Raw genomic sequence first — 18310 nt, 5'->3', positions numbered from 1 at the left:
TAAATTATATAGTTAATTTAGATAGTTATTTGATTTACTGTTTTTCTATTAAATTAGATAGTTAGTTTATTTTCTGGATTTTTGAGTTAAATAGTTAGTTTTTTTCTTTTTTTGTTAAATTAGATAGTTGGTTTATTAGGTGCAAAAGTAGATAGAAAAGAAAAAATATATAGAAAATAAAAAACTTAGAAGAAAATAAGAGAAGAAAAGACGAGAAGAAAAAAGAAGAAGAAGAAGAAGAAGAAGAAGAAGAAGAAGAAGAAGAAAGAGGAGAGGAGGAGAAAGAGAAAAGAAAGAAAGAAAGAAAGAAGAAGAAGAAGAAGAAGAAGAAGAAAAAGAGGAGAGAGGACAAGAAGAAAGAAGAGGAAAAAGGAAAAGAAGGAAGAAGAAGAAGAAGAATAAGAAGAGGAAAAAGGAAAAGAAGGAAGAAGAACAAGAACAACAACAACAACAACAACAACAACAACAACAACAACAACAACAAGAGAAGAAGAAGAAGATGAAGAAGAAGAAGAAGAAGAAGAAGGAAAAGAAGAAGAAGAAAAGGAAGAAGAGGAAAAAAAGAAGAGGAATAAGAGAAAATGACACCCTGACACCACGACACGATGCCCCGACACCCCGACACCCTGACACGGCGCCCCGACAAGACATCATGACACCTCGGCACGAAAATCTGCGCATCTATTAATACGCCGCCTCCGACGACACTGACCCCAACCCCGACCCCCAACACCTCTTCGTCCTCTTGTTAACCGAAAAGGTGATCTTCGGCCTCCAGAGGCCGCCGACCATGGAACTCACTAGGAGAATGATCGGAGAGGAGACGAGAGGCATAGAAGAGAGGTCTCCGGAACCGGAAGAGTTGGCGTGCTGACCCTTCGACCGTGCATCACCATACCCGAGGGCGCCGGGGATGAGCGAGTTAGGGGGTTCCTCGACGTTGTTGGAATCCTAAATGACATATATATAGGTCATATATTTGTGTTAGGTCATATATTTTTCGATTTTATTAGTGAACACAAAATATTTGTGTTGATCGGGTGGATTTACATGTGCAATTGTCTCGTCGCTGTGAGGTCTGCTGTGCGAAGACCTCCCCGTGCGTTCTTTGAGCTCCGCCCCTTCCTTCATGGGTGAGTACAAATGTCATCTCCTCCTCACCCATTCTTTTGCTCCGCCCCTTCCTTCATGCGTGACCAGTATGCATCTCCCGTTCGAATGGGTTACAGTTATAAATATGCATGCATTTGCATATATTTATAACCGTGATTCTTCCGAAATGTCCAACGTTATCCATGGACATCCCGAGTATTTGTAGATTGGGTTCATTTTCACATATGCTTTGTTCCGGATACGATGCATAATTTTGTCAATGCCTCCCTATTGTTCTCAGGATACACATCCTCTCTGTTTATTGCGGAGACGTGTATCAGGAGAACAGTGGGAAGGTGCTGCAGAAATTTTGCGTTGGATATGGTGCAGAGCATGGGAAAACGAACCCAATCTACACATACTCACGTGGGATTAGGACCTATCCTTAGCTATTAGCGTGTAGGTTGCATGGACGTAATAAAACTGGCGATCTTGATTAACTGATGAATATATATGTTGAATTATATATAAATATATTTCTTTGTGTTTAGTAACTAGGGAAGATGAGTGATCGTGCGTGGATGTACACTGGTCACCCTAGTCAGAAAGAGATGACAAAAGAATGGTTTCTAAAAACCAAGGAGTTTGTGAAAGCCGCATTTGCAAATGGCCAGGAAACAAAGTGGTGCCCTTGTCCTGAATGCGGCAAATATAAAAAGAGGAGAGAGGCTGTAATGATAAACACGTGCGGAGGAGGGGTTTTAAGCCTAATGATATGGTTTGGAAATTTCATGGTGAGTCTATACAACACACCAGAGCTGAGATGGTTCGTCGTTGCACCGACGAGCATGGTACCGGGACCGAAGACATGGTGCAAGACCTTCATGATGCTCGGGATTCGGAAGATGAGATGGAGGAATCTGAGCAGACTGAGCTTTGATGATGCAAGGCCTTCTATGAAATGTTGGAGTCTTCAAAACGTCCTCTCCACGAGCAGACTGAGCTTTGTCAACTGGATGCCATTGCACAAGTAATGGCTCTGAAGGCTCAGTTTAACATGGGAAGAGAATGCTACGACGCGATGGTGACACTATTTGGACGCTTTCTACCCAAAGACCATGTCATGCCTGCAAACCTGTACGAGTCGGACAAAATACTTCGTATACTTAAGATGCCCTATGAGAAGATAGATGCATGAGAGAAAAGATGTGTCTTATTTAGGACGAAGTATGCACACTTGGACTATTGTCCCAATTACAAGTCTTGCACGTATCTTGTGGTAGACAACAGTATGGGTGAGAAGAGGCAGACCAAAATTGCAGTTAGTGTTCTTTGGCATATGCCAATCATACCAAGGCTTCAACGTCTTTTCATGGTTGAAGAGACAGCCAGGGAGATGACATGGCACAAAATGGGCGACAGAACCGAACTAGATGCAGATGGGAATAAGATGGCGGTACACACATCGGATGGGGAAGCGTGGAAACATTTCGATGGATTGCATTAGGATAAAGCGGCAGATCCGAGGAGTCCTCGAGTCTGCATCGCCATGGATGGTTTTAATCCCTTCGGCATGATGGAAACCCAATACAATAGTTGTCCTTTATTTTTCATTCCACTAAATCTCCCCCCGGGCAGATTATGCAAAGAAAGAACATATTTCTGACGTTGATAATTCTAGGGCCCAATTATTTGGGGAAGAATATGAATGTGTACATGCAGCCGCTAAAGGATGAATTGCAAGAAGCTTGGGATAATGGGGTCAAGACATACGATGCCGCTAGAAAAGAAAACTTCAAAATGCATGTGTGGTACATGTACTCTATGCATGACTTGTCGGCGTATGCGCTACTCTCTGGATGGTGTGTGCATGAAAGTTTCCCGTGCCCACATGCAAGGAAGCTCTTCAGTTTCATTGGTTGCAGGAGGGTCGGAAGTATTCTTTCTTTGACTTGCATAGACAGTTCCTGGATCATGACCATTAGTTCAGAAAAGAAAAGATGAACTTTACCAAAGGTAAAGTTGTCAAAAACTTGGCACGACCTGTGTTGACAGGCCAACAGATCCTGGATCAGTTAAATACCCTCGAGCCTGATCCAGAGCATCCAGGGTATTTCACACAATATTTTTGGTACATTGTTCGACATAGATGGGAAGTGAAAGGATAATACTAAGGCTAGAGTTGATCAAGAGACACTATGTCATAGACCGTTACAAAACATGTGAGAAGGCAAAGGAAAGCAGAACTGGTCGAAGCCAAAGGCCTGGTTCAATCTTGGAAGGCCAGCTACGAGGGAAATTATCTTGTGGGTCCAAATGCACTTGATGTTCCCCGATGGGTATGCAGCGAATCTAAAGAGGGGAGTGAGTCTTGAAAAATTAAAAAGCTTTGGTCTCAAGACTCATGATTGGCACATATGGCTTGAGCGGGTAATGTCGGTGATGTTACGTGGCTTTATTCCTGAGGATGAATGTCTAGTACTAGCGGAGTTGAGCTATTTCTTCCGTGTTCTTTGTGCGAAAGAATTGTCGCCTGGCATGGTAGATGACATGGAGGAGTTTGCACTGGAGTTGCTGTGCAAATTAGAGAAGATCTTTTAGCCAGGCTTCTTTAATCTAATGCAGCATTTGATTTTACATCTACCGACCGAGGCAAGATTGGGTGGGCCCGTGCAAAATCGTTTGTGCTATGCAACTGAGAGGATGAAGAAGACGCTTTGAGCTAAATGTAAAAATAAGCATAGAATTGAAGCATTGATGGCTGAGGCATTCATTACTGAGGAGGTGGCAAACTTTGTGACAGCACACTACGAAGCCAAAAATCATCATTTGCATAATCCGAAGCCTCAGTACAATGACGCAGACCCTAAAAAAGGTGGATCCAACCTCAGCCTATTCAAAGGGAAGCTCGCACCAGCTGGTGCTTCGAAACCAATAACGTTGGATGCGGAAGAATGGAGAAACATTTCGTTGTATATCTTCATTAACCTAACAGAAGTGCGGCTGTACATCGAGTAAGTTCTCCGCACATTTTTCCGTAACTTCTAATTCCTTTGAACTGCTCATACTGCCGGATATTTCCTATAGCCGATATGTCGCCAAATTCTCAGATGGAGAGCTGATCCAAAATGATTCCGTCAAAGAGTATGAGCTTCTGGCAAAGCATGGAGGCGGCTATCCCGGTTTCATATCGTGGTTCAAACAAACGGTAATTATCAATAATGGACCATTCCATTTCTTGGGCTAACTATCGGCTAATGCAAAAAAGTGTGTCTTATTAAACTTGTAGGCCAATTCAGAGTCTATTGACGCCGAATTGAGACAAGCCGCTAATGGTTTTGACTATAAGGTTCGTTCATTTGAGAAATACAACATTAACGGGTATCTCTTTCGTACCTTTAGAAAAGAGCTATGTATGCCTGACCAGAAATCTACAAATTGTTGTGTCTCAGCTATCGGTGAAGGTGGTATCGAGTATTACGGAAGAGTTGAAGAAATTTATGAACTTCAATTCTACGCTGAAAACCCACCGAATATGTAGTCTTCAAATGTTATTGGTTCCGACCGAAGGAGACTAGAAGGACTAATGAACATATAGGACTAGTCGAAATCAATCCAAACACCCATTTAGATGTTCCCGATGTCTATATTATGGCTCAACGGGCGACACAAGTTTTCTATCTATCGTGGGCATGCCAAACTGATAAGAATCTCAAAGTTTGGTATGTTGTTTATGAAGTGCCGCCACGTGTTAGACCACCTCCCCCAAATGAACAGAATTATGACCCTCACATTAACATAGACACATATGATTGAGAATTCTTCCAATAAACATGTCTTTCCAAGAAATGTTTCAAGAACCGCCGTGCTTCTCCCCACAACATGGAAGTAGACAGCGACAATGAATCCGACATCACCCCTGAGCCGGAACCAGCAGAGTTGGAACTAGAAGAGGTTACTAATGCGGATGACCTAACATTACTTGACCGATTACAGAAAGGCCTTCCACAACTTCATGCCGTTGAACCCGATGAGCACGTCATTCATGAATGCATGCGTGATAGTGATGATGATGATTATTAGTTTGTAAGATTCCCAACTTAAATTATATATGTACATATTATTATTCATGTCAGTTATTCAATTTTTTATGTTGTACTAATTTCTTTTAATATTTATCATGGAAGGTCAACAGGTGTTGAAAGATGGTGGACGCGGGTCCAGATCGCTCGACGGGTTCCTCTTCGGCGGCCCGCACGAGGGGTGGTACTTCCGTTCCACCCCTATCTCTCCGTAGAACCTTGGAAGACAGTCTGACGACACCAACCGCGGGTACTTCTTCGTTGGTGGCATTGTTCACTGGGAGAGGTGCTAGTCTGGTAGGGAAGAAGGGGAAGGGTACAGGGAGAGGTGGTGGCCGCGGAAGAAGTAGGCAGACTGTTGCGCCGTCCTCGCCACCACCACCAGCTCATTCTCCCGAGCACACGACTACTATGGTGGACCCACTTGCAGAGGAGGCTACGGGGACTTCGGTCCAGTTGCCTCAGGTGGACGGGCATTCGACCCATGAGACTCCGGTCCAGGATCAGCCTCGGGTCGAGGTGCGTTCGGCCCACGAGACTCCGGTTCCTGAGGCTACATCCTAGGAGACTCCTCCCACACACGCTTCGGCCGACGTGGAGACGTCCGGATGGGGTGCTTGGCCGGATCGGACCGAGGTGCCGGATTGGACCGAGGGTCTGGGTGGCCGTTCTGTTGTTGGCGGGGATGAGTCTACGGATAGTGAGGGTGACGTGCAGGTGGACGGGGCCATCGTGTGCAAGCGTGGTAGTACACGTCTCCCGGTCGCGTCAGCTACCCGCGAGCAGAGGCCGGTGATTAAGCCTAAAGGGGATATGTAAGTACATTTACTCTTTTTTTAGCTTCTGCCTTCAAGTTTCTTCAAATATCTAATGCGTTGACCATATCATACTTCAGGGGATGGAAACACCCTGGTGGAGTCCGCAATCCGAACAGCGTCCTTGGTGTTCTTTGCAGGACAAATTTCCGGGGGTTTGTCACGTTGCTTGGTGAGGGTCAGGTGCCTACACTAGGATTTACCTATGAGCACTACCAGGCTGCGCAGGCCCTGCTAGAGGAGAATATAGATGGTGTCTTGTGCCACACGAGGGCCGAAATGGTGATCAACAACTTTTGGGTAAATTATCCTTTTACACAATCTAAAATTAACAATATAGCTAATTATTGTACTATTCGTTGTTGTCTCGTTTGATTGCAGACCTTCTATAGGTGTGAGGAGGGATATGAGGAGGAGGCGACCAAGGTTATCGAGGCCGAGTGTACGCAATTATTATAGAACTTACACCACTAGGCTCGGCCGCAGGCCATTTGAGACTACTTCGCCACGCGTGGTATTAAGAAGCAGAAGAAGGAGTGCCGCGAAAAGTATCTGAAGAAGGAGAAGTACATGAAGGTAATTACCTATTCTTAAGGCCTTGTAAGTAGTTTTCTTGATTTCATTCATAGGTGTAGCGCTCAAAATTCTTTCTAATAACTTATAGGTGCCGGCGAGATGTTGTGCGGATAATATGGATTGTTGGGAGGCGTTGGTGGATGAGTGGTGCACAGGCAACTAGCGAGCCATCCACGACAATGCGAAGGATTGGCGTAGCCAAATGGTTGGTGTGCCACACCATCAAGGCAGCGCCAACTTACTTCAGTTCGGACGAAACTGGGTATGTGGTTTTCTTCATGATTCATGCAATTCAGTCTTCATGCTAGCTTGAGCCCCTTACTAATACTTTGTTCCTCTCTTTTAGGCACATCACAATAAGACGGAGATGCCAGAGTTTTCCGACCTTTATGGCATGGCCCATACCGCCTCGTACAAGAAGGCGAAGGCATTCTCTGAGTCTGACCTGGATGATCCAAATAACTTCACCAACATCTCATCCCACCACAAGCTCGTGAAATACAGGGACACGGGGAAGGCTTGGAAAGGGGATGACTTTAACCCCAGCCAGGAACCTTTGGATGCAGAGTTGGTGATGATATCTCGTGGTGGGAAGCCCCATGGCTCAATAGCCATTGGAGATGGGATAATACGTTGTCCACTCCCTCTCCCGGATATCAAGGAACGCCAGTCAAGCTCCTGTCCTGAGATAACGCCTCGTCCACGGCCCGTCCATCTTGCCATCGAGGTTAGTTGTACGTACTCATAAAACTTTCGTCCATTTCATTGTGTGTGTGGACATCGATCATTACTGTGGTAACGAGGAATGGTGTTGCAGGTTGCTCTTCAGAAGGAAAGAGCGGCAAACCAGGCTGCTCTTGAGAAAGAGAGATTGGCAAGCCGTGCTGCTCTTCAGTCTGCTCTTGAGGAGAGGGACCGGACCACGGCTCGGTTGATTGAGGAGGAGAGGGCCCGAAATGAGGCGGCTCACCTGGCCATGTACGAGCTTATTGTGGTAAGTTTCTTTTTTACATTAGCCAAAGATGTGTGTAATGTATGTTTCATTACTAACTAATACGACTGACTCTTCAAAACCGAATGTGCAGTCTATGTGCGAGAAGATCGGTCAAGCCCCTCCATCGATGCCCGTCTTCTCTGCGATTGGCACGGTGAGTTTCATTTCAATGTTCATTATAAACTAGTACTCATCATGCTAATCGAGACATTGCAAAATGTCTTCCTGCAGAATAACACTTGAGCGGCATCGCACGGCCCTTCTCCAGGGCAACCATCTCCAAACAAAGCCGACGCGAGCAAATGTAATGTTTCTCCTCCTTGATGACCACTGTGGTAAGTTTTCTCCCAAATGACATAATAAGCTTCTACTTGATTTCTACTAGGAAAAGGGTTAGTGAAACCACTAGTTTCATAACTTAGCTAATTTAGCTCCAAAATGGTTAGTGAAACCACTAGTTTCATTACTTAGCTAATTTAGCTCCAAAATGACATAATAAGCTCAACTGAAATAGGAAAAATGAAAAGAAGGAATAATAAGAAGAAGAGAAGAAGAAGAGAAGAAGAAGGAGAAGAAGCAGGAGAAGGAGGAGAAGAAGGAGAAGGAGCCCTCCTTCTTCTCCTTCTTCTCCTTCTTCTTCCTATTCCTTAATTAGTTCATTAATATTATATACTTAGCTTCTTTTCTTGCTCCTTCTCTTTCTTCTTCAATTTATCTTATTTTCCCCATCAAAGACATACTTAGCTAACTGTCCTCCAAAAGGACATAATTATCTTAGTTAGGTAAAAACATCATAAGAACATTGGTTAGCTCATTAAAATGACTAATGAAGCTCTTAATAGACATAATAAGCTCCAAATGGCATAAGAACCTTGGTTAGCTCATTAATATTATATACTTAGCTTGTTTTCCTCTAAAATGACATAATTATCCCATTTAGCTCCAAAAAGACATACTTAGCTAATTTAGCTCCAAGAAGAGGATAAGAGGAGAAATGAAAAGAAGGAATAAGAACAAGAACAAGAAGAGAAGAAGGAGGAGGAGGAGAAGAAGAAGAGAAGAAGGAGAAGGAGGAGAAGAAGGAGAAGGAGCCCTCCTTCTCCCTTCTTGTCCTTCTTCTTCTCTCCTCCTTATTCTCCTTCTTGTTCTCTCCTTCTTTTATTCTTCTTTTCTTCTTATTCTCCTCCTCCACCTTCTTCACCTCCTTCTTCTTCTTTTTCTTCTCCTTCTTCTCTTCTTGCTTCTTCTCTTTCTTAGCTAATTCAGCTCCAAGAAGAGGAGAAGAGGAGAAATGAAAAGAAGGAAGAACGAAGAGGAAGAATAAGAAGAAGAAGAGAAGAAGGAGGAGGAGGAGGAGAAGAATAGAATAAGGAGAAGGAGGAGAAGAAGGAGAAGGATCCCTCCTTCGTCTCCTTCTTCTCCTCTTCTTCTCCTTCTTCTTCTCTCCTTCTTTTCTTCTTCTTTTCTTCTTCCTCTCCTCCTCCCCCTTCTTCTCCTCCTTCTTCTTTTTCTTCTCCGTCTCTTCTTGCTTCTTCTCCTTCTTCTTAAATTTAGCTTATTTTCTCCCAACAAAGACATACTTAGCTAATTATCCTCCGAAATGACATAATTAGCTTAGTTAGGTAAAAACATCATAAGAACCTTGGTTAGCTCATTAAAATGACCAATTTAACTTCTAAAAGACATAATAAGTTCAAAATGGCATAAGAACCTTGGTTAGCTCATTAATATTATATAATTAGCTCCAAAAAGACATACTTAGCTAATTTAGCTCCAAGAATAGGAGAAGAGGAGAAATGAAAAGAAGGAAGAAGAAGAAGAATAAGAGAAGAAGGAGGAGGAGGAGAAGAAGAAGAGAATAAGGAGAAAGAGGAGAAGAAGAAGAAGGAGCCCTCGATCTTCTCATTCTTCACCTTCTTCTTCTATCCTCCTTCTTCTCCTTCTTATTATCCTTCTTCTTCTCCCCTTCTTTTCTTCTTATTTTCTTATTCTTGTCCTCCTCCTCCTTATTCTTCTTTTTCTTCTCCTTCTTCTTTTCTTGCTTCTTCTCTTTCTTCTACAATTTATCTTATTTTCCCCATCAAAGACATATTTAGCTAACTATCCTCCAAAATCACATAATTATCTTAGTTAGGTAAAAACATCATAAGAACCTTGGTTAGCTCATTAAAATGACTAATGAAGATCTTAAAAGACATAATAAGCTCCAAATGGCATAAGAACCTTGGTTATCTCATTAATAATATATACTTAGCTTATTTTCCTCTAAAATGACATAATTATCCAATTTAGCTCCAAAAATACATACTTAGCTAATTTAGGTCCCAGAATAGGAGAAGAGGAGAAATGAAAATAAGGAAGAAGAATAAGAGAAGAGGGAGGAGGTGGAGAAGAAGAAGAGACGAAGGAGAAGAAGGAAAAGGAGCCCTCCTTCTTCTCCTTCTTATCCTTCTTCTCCTTCTTCTTCTCTCCTCCTTCTTCTCCTTCTTCTTCTCCTTCTTCTTCTCTTCTTCTTTTCTTCTTCTTTTCTTCTTCTTCTCCTCCTCCTCCTTCTTCTCCTCCTTCTTCTTCTCTTTCTTCTCCTTCTTCTCTTCTTGCTGCTTCTCTTTCTTCTTCAATTTAGCTTATTTTCCCCCAACAAAGACATAATTAGCTAATTATCCTCCAAAGTGACAAAATTAGCTTAGTTACGTAAAAACATCATAAGAACCTTGGTTAGCTCATTAAAATGACTAATTAAGCTCGTAAAAGACATAATAAGCTCCAAATGGCATAAGAACCTTGGTTAGCTCATTAATATTATATAGTTAGCTTGTTTTCCTCTAATATGAAATAATTATCCCATTTATCTCCAAAAAGATATACTTAGCTAATTTAGCTCCAAGAAGAGGAGAAGAGGAGAATTTAAAAGAAGGAAGAAGAAGAAAAAGAAGAAGAGAAGGAGGAGGAGGAGGAGAAGAAGAGAAGAAGGAGAAGGAGGAGAAGAAGGAGAAGGAGCCCTCCTTCTTCTCCTTCTTCTCCTTCTTCTTCTCTCCTCCTTCTTCTCCCTCTTGTTCCACTTCTTATTCTATTCTTCTTTTCTTCTTCTTTTATTCTTCTTCTCCTCCCCATTATTCTTCTCCTTCTTCTTCTTCTCCTCCTTCTTCTTCTTCTTCTTTTTCTTCTCCTTCTTCTCTTCTTGCTTCTTCTCTTTCTTCTTCAATTAAGCTTATTTTCCCCAACAAAGACATACTTAGTTAATTATCCTCCAAAATGACATAATTAGCTTAGTTAGGTAAAAACATCATAAGAACCTTGGTTAGCTCATTAAAATCACTAATTAAGCTCCTAAAAGACATAATAAGCTCAAAATGGCATAAGAACCTTGGTTAGATCATTAATATTATGTACTTAGCTTGTTTTCCTCTAAAATGACATAATTAGCCCATTTAGCTCCAAAAAGACATACTTAGCTAATTTAGCTTCAAGAAGAGGAGAATAGGAGAAATGAAAAGACGGAAGAAGAAGAAGAAGAGAAGGAGGAGGAGGAGGAGAAGAAGGAGAAGGAGGAGAAGAAGAAGGAGCCCTCCTTCTTCTCCTTCTTCTCCTTCTTCTTCTCTCCTCCTTCTTATCCTTCTTCTTCTCCTTCTTCTTCTCTTCTTCTTTTCTTCTTCTTAGCCTACTCCTTCTTATCCTCCTCCTTCTTCTTCTTTTTCTTCTCCATCTTCTCTTCTTGCTTCTTCTCTTTCTTCTTCAATTTAGCTTATTTTGACCAACAAGGATATACTTAGCTAATTATCCTCCGAAACGACATAATTAGCTTCGTTAGGTAAAAACATCATAAGAACCTTGGTTAGCTCATTAAAATTACTAATTAAGCTCCTAAAAGACATAATAAGCTCAAAATGGCATAAGAACCTTGGTTTGCTCATTAATATTATATACCTAGCTTGTTTTCCTCTAAAATGACATAATTAGCCCATTTAACTCCAAAAAGACATACTTGGCTAATTTAGCTCCAAGAATAGGGGAAGAGGAGAAATGAAAAGAAGGAAGAAGAAGAAGAAGTAGAAGAGAAGAAGGAGGAGGAGGAGAAGAAGAAGAGAAGAAGGAGTAGGAGGAGAAGAAGGAGAAGGAGCCCTCCTTCTTCTCCTTCTTCTTCTCTCCTCCTTCTTCTCCTTCTTCTTCTCCTTCTTATTCTCTTCTTCTTTTCTTCTTCTCTTCTTATTCTTCTCCTCCTCCTTATTCTTATCCTTGATCTTCTTCTTCTTCTCCTCTTTCTTCTTCTTTTTCTTGTCCTTCTTCTCTTCTTGCTTCTTCTCTTTCTTCTTCAATTTAGCTTATTTTCCACCAACAAAGTCATACTTAGCTAATTATCCTCCAAAATGACATAATTAGCTTAGTTAGGTAAAAAAAACATAAGAACATTGGTTAGCTCATTAAAATGACTAATTTAGCTCCTAAAAGACATACACGCAAATGCGTACGATCAATCCCAAGGACTCACGGGAAGATATCACAACACAACTCTAGACATAAATAAAACAATATCAGCTTCATATTACAAGCCAGGGGCCTCGAGGGCTAGAATACGGAAGCTCGATAAACAAATGAGTCAGCGGAAGCAACAAAATCTGAGAACAAACATAACATGGGGTGCCTTAGAGAAGGCTAGCACAAGAGAAACACGATCGAACGAGGCGAGGCCTCGTGCTTGGGAACCTCCAAATTACTCCTATCTTCAGCGGCCTCCACGATGAAGACACAATCGGGATGGCAGGCGTCGACAGGAAACTCCATCTCCTGGGCTCCATCATCTATTCGCAGCAGCGGATCATGGGGACAAAGGGGGAGCAAAGCAACGGTGAGTACTCATCCAAAGTACTCGCAAGACTTACATCAGAACTATTCTAAGTATGCATCAGTATCAAAGAAGGGGGGTGGTTATATGTGGACTGACTGCAGCAATGCGAGAATAGAGAGGTAAGGCCTAGGCCTATCGAAGACTAGGATCTTCAGGGTCTTGCAGCAATAGACGAGAATATAGCAAGGTAACACAAGTAATAGTCATATTGTTGCAGCAGTATTAAAGTGAGGTCACTCCCAGAGATCCTCCCTCGACTCCCTGCGAGGAAGGAATCCCGAGGCAACTAATTCTAGTTAAGTAACAATTGTAGTTGTATAAGATCAGGGCACAACTCCAAGTCATCCTGTAACCATGGACACGGCTATCCGAATATTTTTTTTTCATCCCTGCACGGGTGCACCACATTTCCCGTCATGCTCGATAACACTCTGGCCGGACACACTTTTCTAGGTCCTGCCCAGCCTCGGAATATCGACACGTCGCAACCCCACCAAAGCCTCAACAGAGAGGCCAGCCCGCCGGTCTAACTCCTAAGCACAAAGGGTTCATGGGCCCAGTTCCCATTCACGCTCCTGCAGGATGCGTCGGCGACCGACGTCAGTCCTAGCATCCCTTAATCACAAGCGCGATGCATCTCGGGACCACTCGGGCGCGCGCCGCTACATTGCTGACATCTGAAAAGCTTCAGCTGATACCGCAACGTCGAGTACCCATAATTCTTCCCGTGTAGCCGGTTAGTGCAAAAAGGTCTCCAACCAACCCAGATCAAATACCCAAATCCATTATCATTTTAATTAGGCCATCGACACAATCTCGCTGGAATCCACCCGTCTAACAACTAATCACTAATGATCCCAGTAACATGGTCAAGTAACTATGTGGTTGTAACAGTGGTGGGAATCCGAGGTATCACACTTGTTGGATTCCGAACGATGTATCCGTCAAGGTGGGCTTAGAGGAATCACCCTTGGGGGTCCCACACTTGAGGGGTTGCAAGACAGAGGCATCATCGGGAATGGTGAAAGAGGAATCACCCTCAATAACCACGACCGACTAGCTATACTACAGATATATCATCAGGAGTACTTAGCGACGTGTCACCCTCGGTACCCGATTGTATCTCTGTAGCGTCGTACAACTAAGGGGGGTGTATGTGCTGTGTTGGGTCTGGCTCGTCGATCAGGGATCGAGATTTGAAAGCAAAGCGGCGCAACTATACTACGGGGTCAGAGGGGATGACTACTCCACCTATACTAAGCAGATTTAAAGGTACAGTACTGAAAGTAGCAGTTCATAAAAAATAGGCTATGCATCAGATATAGGAGCTAACTACAAGAGTAGCAAAATACTAATGCAAGCAAGAGGAAGAAAGACATAGGCGATATGGGGATGATCAAGGGGGTTTGCTTGCCTTGTTGCTCTGCGACAAAGGGTTGACCGGCAGGGTCGTAGATGTACCCGGTAACAGCGTAGCCTCGGGGTCTAACAGTAAGAAGAGGGGGAAGAAACAATAAATAATAGCAACGGTGCAACACGATGCATGACATGGCAATATACAGCTAGGCATGAGCTAACGCAGGAAACATCCGTCATAGAAGGGTCGGAAGAATATCTGACGATATTTTCCGGGTCTCTGGCTACTACTAGTCGGACGAGAAACAATGGAAATGTTCCATGTTTGCTATGCTAGGGATGTGTGACAAATGAATGGACCGTGTATCCGGTTTCGTCTCGTTCTAGTGATCAACTTTCATGTTGAAAGTATTTTGATCGGACTTACGGATTATTTAATATTAATTTTCAAAGTTTTATTCAATATTTAGGAATCAAAAACAGATTTAATTAAATTGATTAAATGTAATTATGACATCAGCATGATGTCATGCTGATATCAGCAGTTGACAAGTCAACTGACCAGTGGGTCCCACTGTCAAAGACACATGTTTAATCCACTTAATTTAATTAAACGAGAGCTAATAACTTGTATGGGTCCCACATGTCATGCCCAGGTTTTAAATAAGTTTAATTTATTTTAATCAGGTTCAAATAGGGTGGGTTGGACCCCCATGTCACTTTAAACTAACAAAGTCATTAATGCTAATAACCTGGTTCCACATGTCATTCTCCAATAGATTATCTTAACAGCATGATTAATTTACCTAATTACTTTAATTAATTTAATTAACACATTAATTATTAATTAATTAATTATATGTTTTTCCCGCTTTTTTATTACTATTTTACATTATAATCATTTAGTGGGGGTGGCCCCACATGGTAGTGGCCGGGGGGGGGGGGGTAGGTGGCTTTATCCCCACTAACAGGATCGGGACAGGGCGAGGCCGTGGCCGGAACTAGTAGCAGCCGCAGCAGCAACAACATCCAGCAGCAACAAAACAACAACGACATGAGCGTCAGTTAAGCGTCGGAGCAGTGGACGGGTGCCTGGGCACGACCGGGGGGCTGCGCGCGCGGTCGGATGTGGAGAGGGGTGCGGCTAGTAGCAATGCGAGCTGGGGCCGGTGCGGCAGGGGAGGCCCGATGTTGATGCGGGGACGCAAGCATGGGAGTCGGGGCGTAGCCGGTGCGCGCGGTGCGCGGGGAGAGGAGGGGAGAAACCACCGGTGGCTCACCACCGTTGTAGAGAATACAGAGGCGAGGCTCGCGGGTGGTCTGATGAGGAAGAGGCGGGGAGGCCAGCGAGGTGGTGGAGGCGCCGATGGGGGTCCGGTGGCCGGCGACAGCCAGCGGGGCGCCGGAACCGGCCGGGAGCTGGTCGGCGCGAGGGTGACCAAGTGTCACCGGCGATGGGAGATGTCAGGGTCGCGAGGGCGCTGTCAGGGTGGAGGGAGACGACGGGGACGGTCGGGTCTGGCGTGATGGCGAGGTGGTGGCCGGCGAGGCGACGCGGGGCGCCGACAGCGTCGCGACATGGGGGCGCTGGACGGCGCACGAACCAGATCGGCGAGAGAGAGAGGGAGGGCACGGGGGTTCAGTCAAGGGGGGAGCTCGAGGGGAGGGTGAGGCCAGGCAGGGCGCTAGGACTCGGGGCTATCTGGGGTCGAGCGAGGGGCGAGAAGAGGGGGGCTCGAGGGGTAGAGAGCGCTCGCAAGGGCTCGGTGTGTTCTCTCGTTCGAGGGGAACGAGGGGAGTGGGGTGGTTACGAGGGAGGATGGGATCGTGGGGGGGCTCTGGTGGACGGAGCTAGCGGGCTAGGTGAGCGGTAGGTGGGGATTCCTGGTGCGGGGAGGGTAGGTGTCTAGGGGAGGGAACCATGCGGTTCCCTCGTTGCCTCGACGGCGGGCAGGGAACATGCGCTAGGGTTCGCTGTTGGGGCCTCGGTGCGTGTGGTGTGGCCGGCTGGGCCACTTTGGCCCAGTCGGGCCAGGGGCTTCCTTTTTTCTTTTTCTTTTTCTTTTTTATTATTATAATTATGTTTTATTACTATTTTATATATTCTTTCATTATTATCATTATTTTAAATACTTTCTTTTATTTATTTAATTATTTTATTCTTTCATTCCTTTTGTTTTAAATATATAGGGTTTTAACCAATGTTGAAATGCCCGATTTATTTTTATAATTCATTAGGGGATTTTCCATCCAACCGTATTTCATTCGAAATTTTCCCCGTTTGATTTTATTTTCAAACTTCGAATTGGAATTGTTTGAAGCTATGCGACATTACCAATAGTAATCCCGGTGACGTGTCACCATTAGCATAGGTTTACTATAGCTTAAATTACCGAGGCGTCACAACTCTCCCCTACTACTAAGAATTCTCGTCCCGATAATTAATAAGTACAAGGAAAGAGCTCGGGGTATTCATCAGGAAGATGATCCTCGCGTTCCCAAGTGGCTTCATCTTCCGTATGATTTGAGCACTGTACTTTAAGGAACATGATGACTATGCGACGAGTGTGACGTTCAGCCTAGTCGAGAATGCGGACCGGATGTCCTTCATAAGAAAGGTCTTGTTGCATCTCAAGCATATCATGATCCACTACTCGAATATGATCCTTGAAGCAGCGCAGAGCTCAAACACATGGAAGACATCGTGAACCTGAGAAAAGTCCGCCGATAGTTCCAATTGGCAAGCCACTTTTCTACGCCTGTCGAGAACAGTGAAAGGACCAATATAGCGAGGAGCTAGCTTGCCCTTGATCCCAAAATGGTGTGCACCTCTCATTGATGTGACACGAAGATAAGACCTTTCGTCAGGTTGCTAGACCATATCTTGATGACGACGGTCATACTGACTCTTCTGACGAGATTGAGCAGCGTACATATTGTCATGAATAAATGCGGACTTGATCTTCAGCATGTTGGATATATTCGAACGGAAGATTGATCGCTCCATTGGGCGGTGGCTCGCGAATTTCATACGAAGCCAAGTTCAGAGGATACATTGAAGTCAAAGATGTATAGGAGAGCCAGGTTTGAATCCTGTGGAACTTTGGGTTATGGGTCCACCATGTGGGCCGAGAGTAGACAGAGGGGTGACATGTTATATGGTCTTGGTTACCGGAATGTTATCCACAATAGTAACAGGGTTTTACTGACAGAGTTGTATACCGAGATTTTTACCTAAGCAGGGAATTAACACTTCTTAGATAAGTTATGCCACAAGAAAGGTCAAACAGACCAATAGGAAGGAAAAATGTGTTCACACACACAGGCATTAAAGTATACCATTCCCGAGGAAAACATAGAGTATGGTATACATGATAGGTCATTAAGTACATAGCCATTTGATAAAGAGGCAAGAGGAATCATGATGTTTACCCATACCACGTGGTCTGGATAATTCATTAGGAACAATATAGCATTGCGCTTCCAATGTTCCTGTTGAAATTTGAAGTACCACATCCATGCTTCGGGGTAGCATCGACATGGCCATCAGGTAAGGGCCAAACCAATAGGCACACAAAGAGGATTCATGAGGAACAACTTATGAAATAAGTCATATATTTTCCGCATGGTAGAATGGCTAACCTGATGTATGGAAGAATTTATAACAATAGGTCCTTCGGCCCAGTGTGCCACACAAGACATCACCGTACGAGATTACATAAGACCAAAGTTATAATTATTGGAAAATGTTCCAACCATCATTTCTGCCTGAGATTCAAATCTGATTGGTGTCGGGATACCTCAGATTCAACATGCCTGAGAAGGAAAATGAATATGCAAGATTCTTATGATATGAGCTACACAAGAAAATCACGAATCATGAGTTCAATTGTAAGACATATGAACACAATGTCAAGACATTCGTGCCCACATAGAATTCTTACGTCAAAATGCAATTGAGTTCTGATTTGCGAACCATCATCGAGGATATCAAGGCCCTCGCGTAAACCTCGATTATCTCATATGAAGGAACTTCTTTTCCTTGAGCAAATCAGTTAGTGGCTTCGCGTACTAAGAGAAGTTATATGAAGTGCAGATAACAAATCTTCAAAACATATAACACTTCGCGCATGCATGAAGGATTTGGTATTTCACGAGAGGAAGCGAAACAAAACTTTCACATATTCACGGTGGCAAGAGTGCACGTGAACCATGGGAAAAACACTTCTTTTGTCAACATATCCTTCATGAGCTAGGCACAAGGATAATGCTTTCAAGATCTTCATCGTGGAACATGGAGAAGTTGAGGGTGTGGCTGATGGGCTCAACAACAATCCCTCGAGATTTTGATAGGGATAAATTTCCAAAATTATAATATCAAGGAGATAGCATTTGTCAAATCAAATGGTACAATGTCGTATGCTCGAGGGAACAACTACAATTAAGCATTGGTCAAAGGGTGCACTCGGAAATACGGATGGAGTAGCACAACCAATGTCAAAAATGCTGAGTCAACACCCAACTCACAAAGATTGAAACAATCAGTTGTTAA

This window comes from Hordeum vulgare, chromosome 6H (assembly GCF_904849725.1).
Source record: "Hordeum vulgare subsp. vulgare chromosome 6H, MorexV3_pseudomolecules_assembly, whole genome shotgun sequence".
NCBI lineage: Eukaryota > Viridiplantae > Streptophyta > Magnoliopsida > Poales > Poaceae > Hordeum > Hordeum vulgare.
This window is presented reverse-complemented; position numbering follows the sequence as displayed.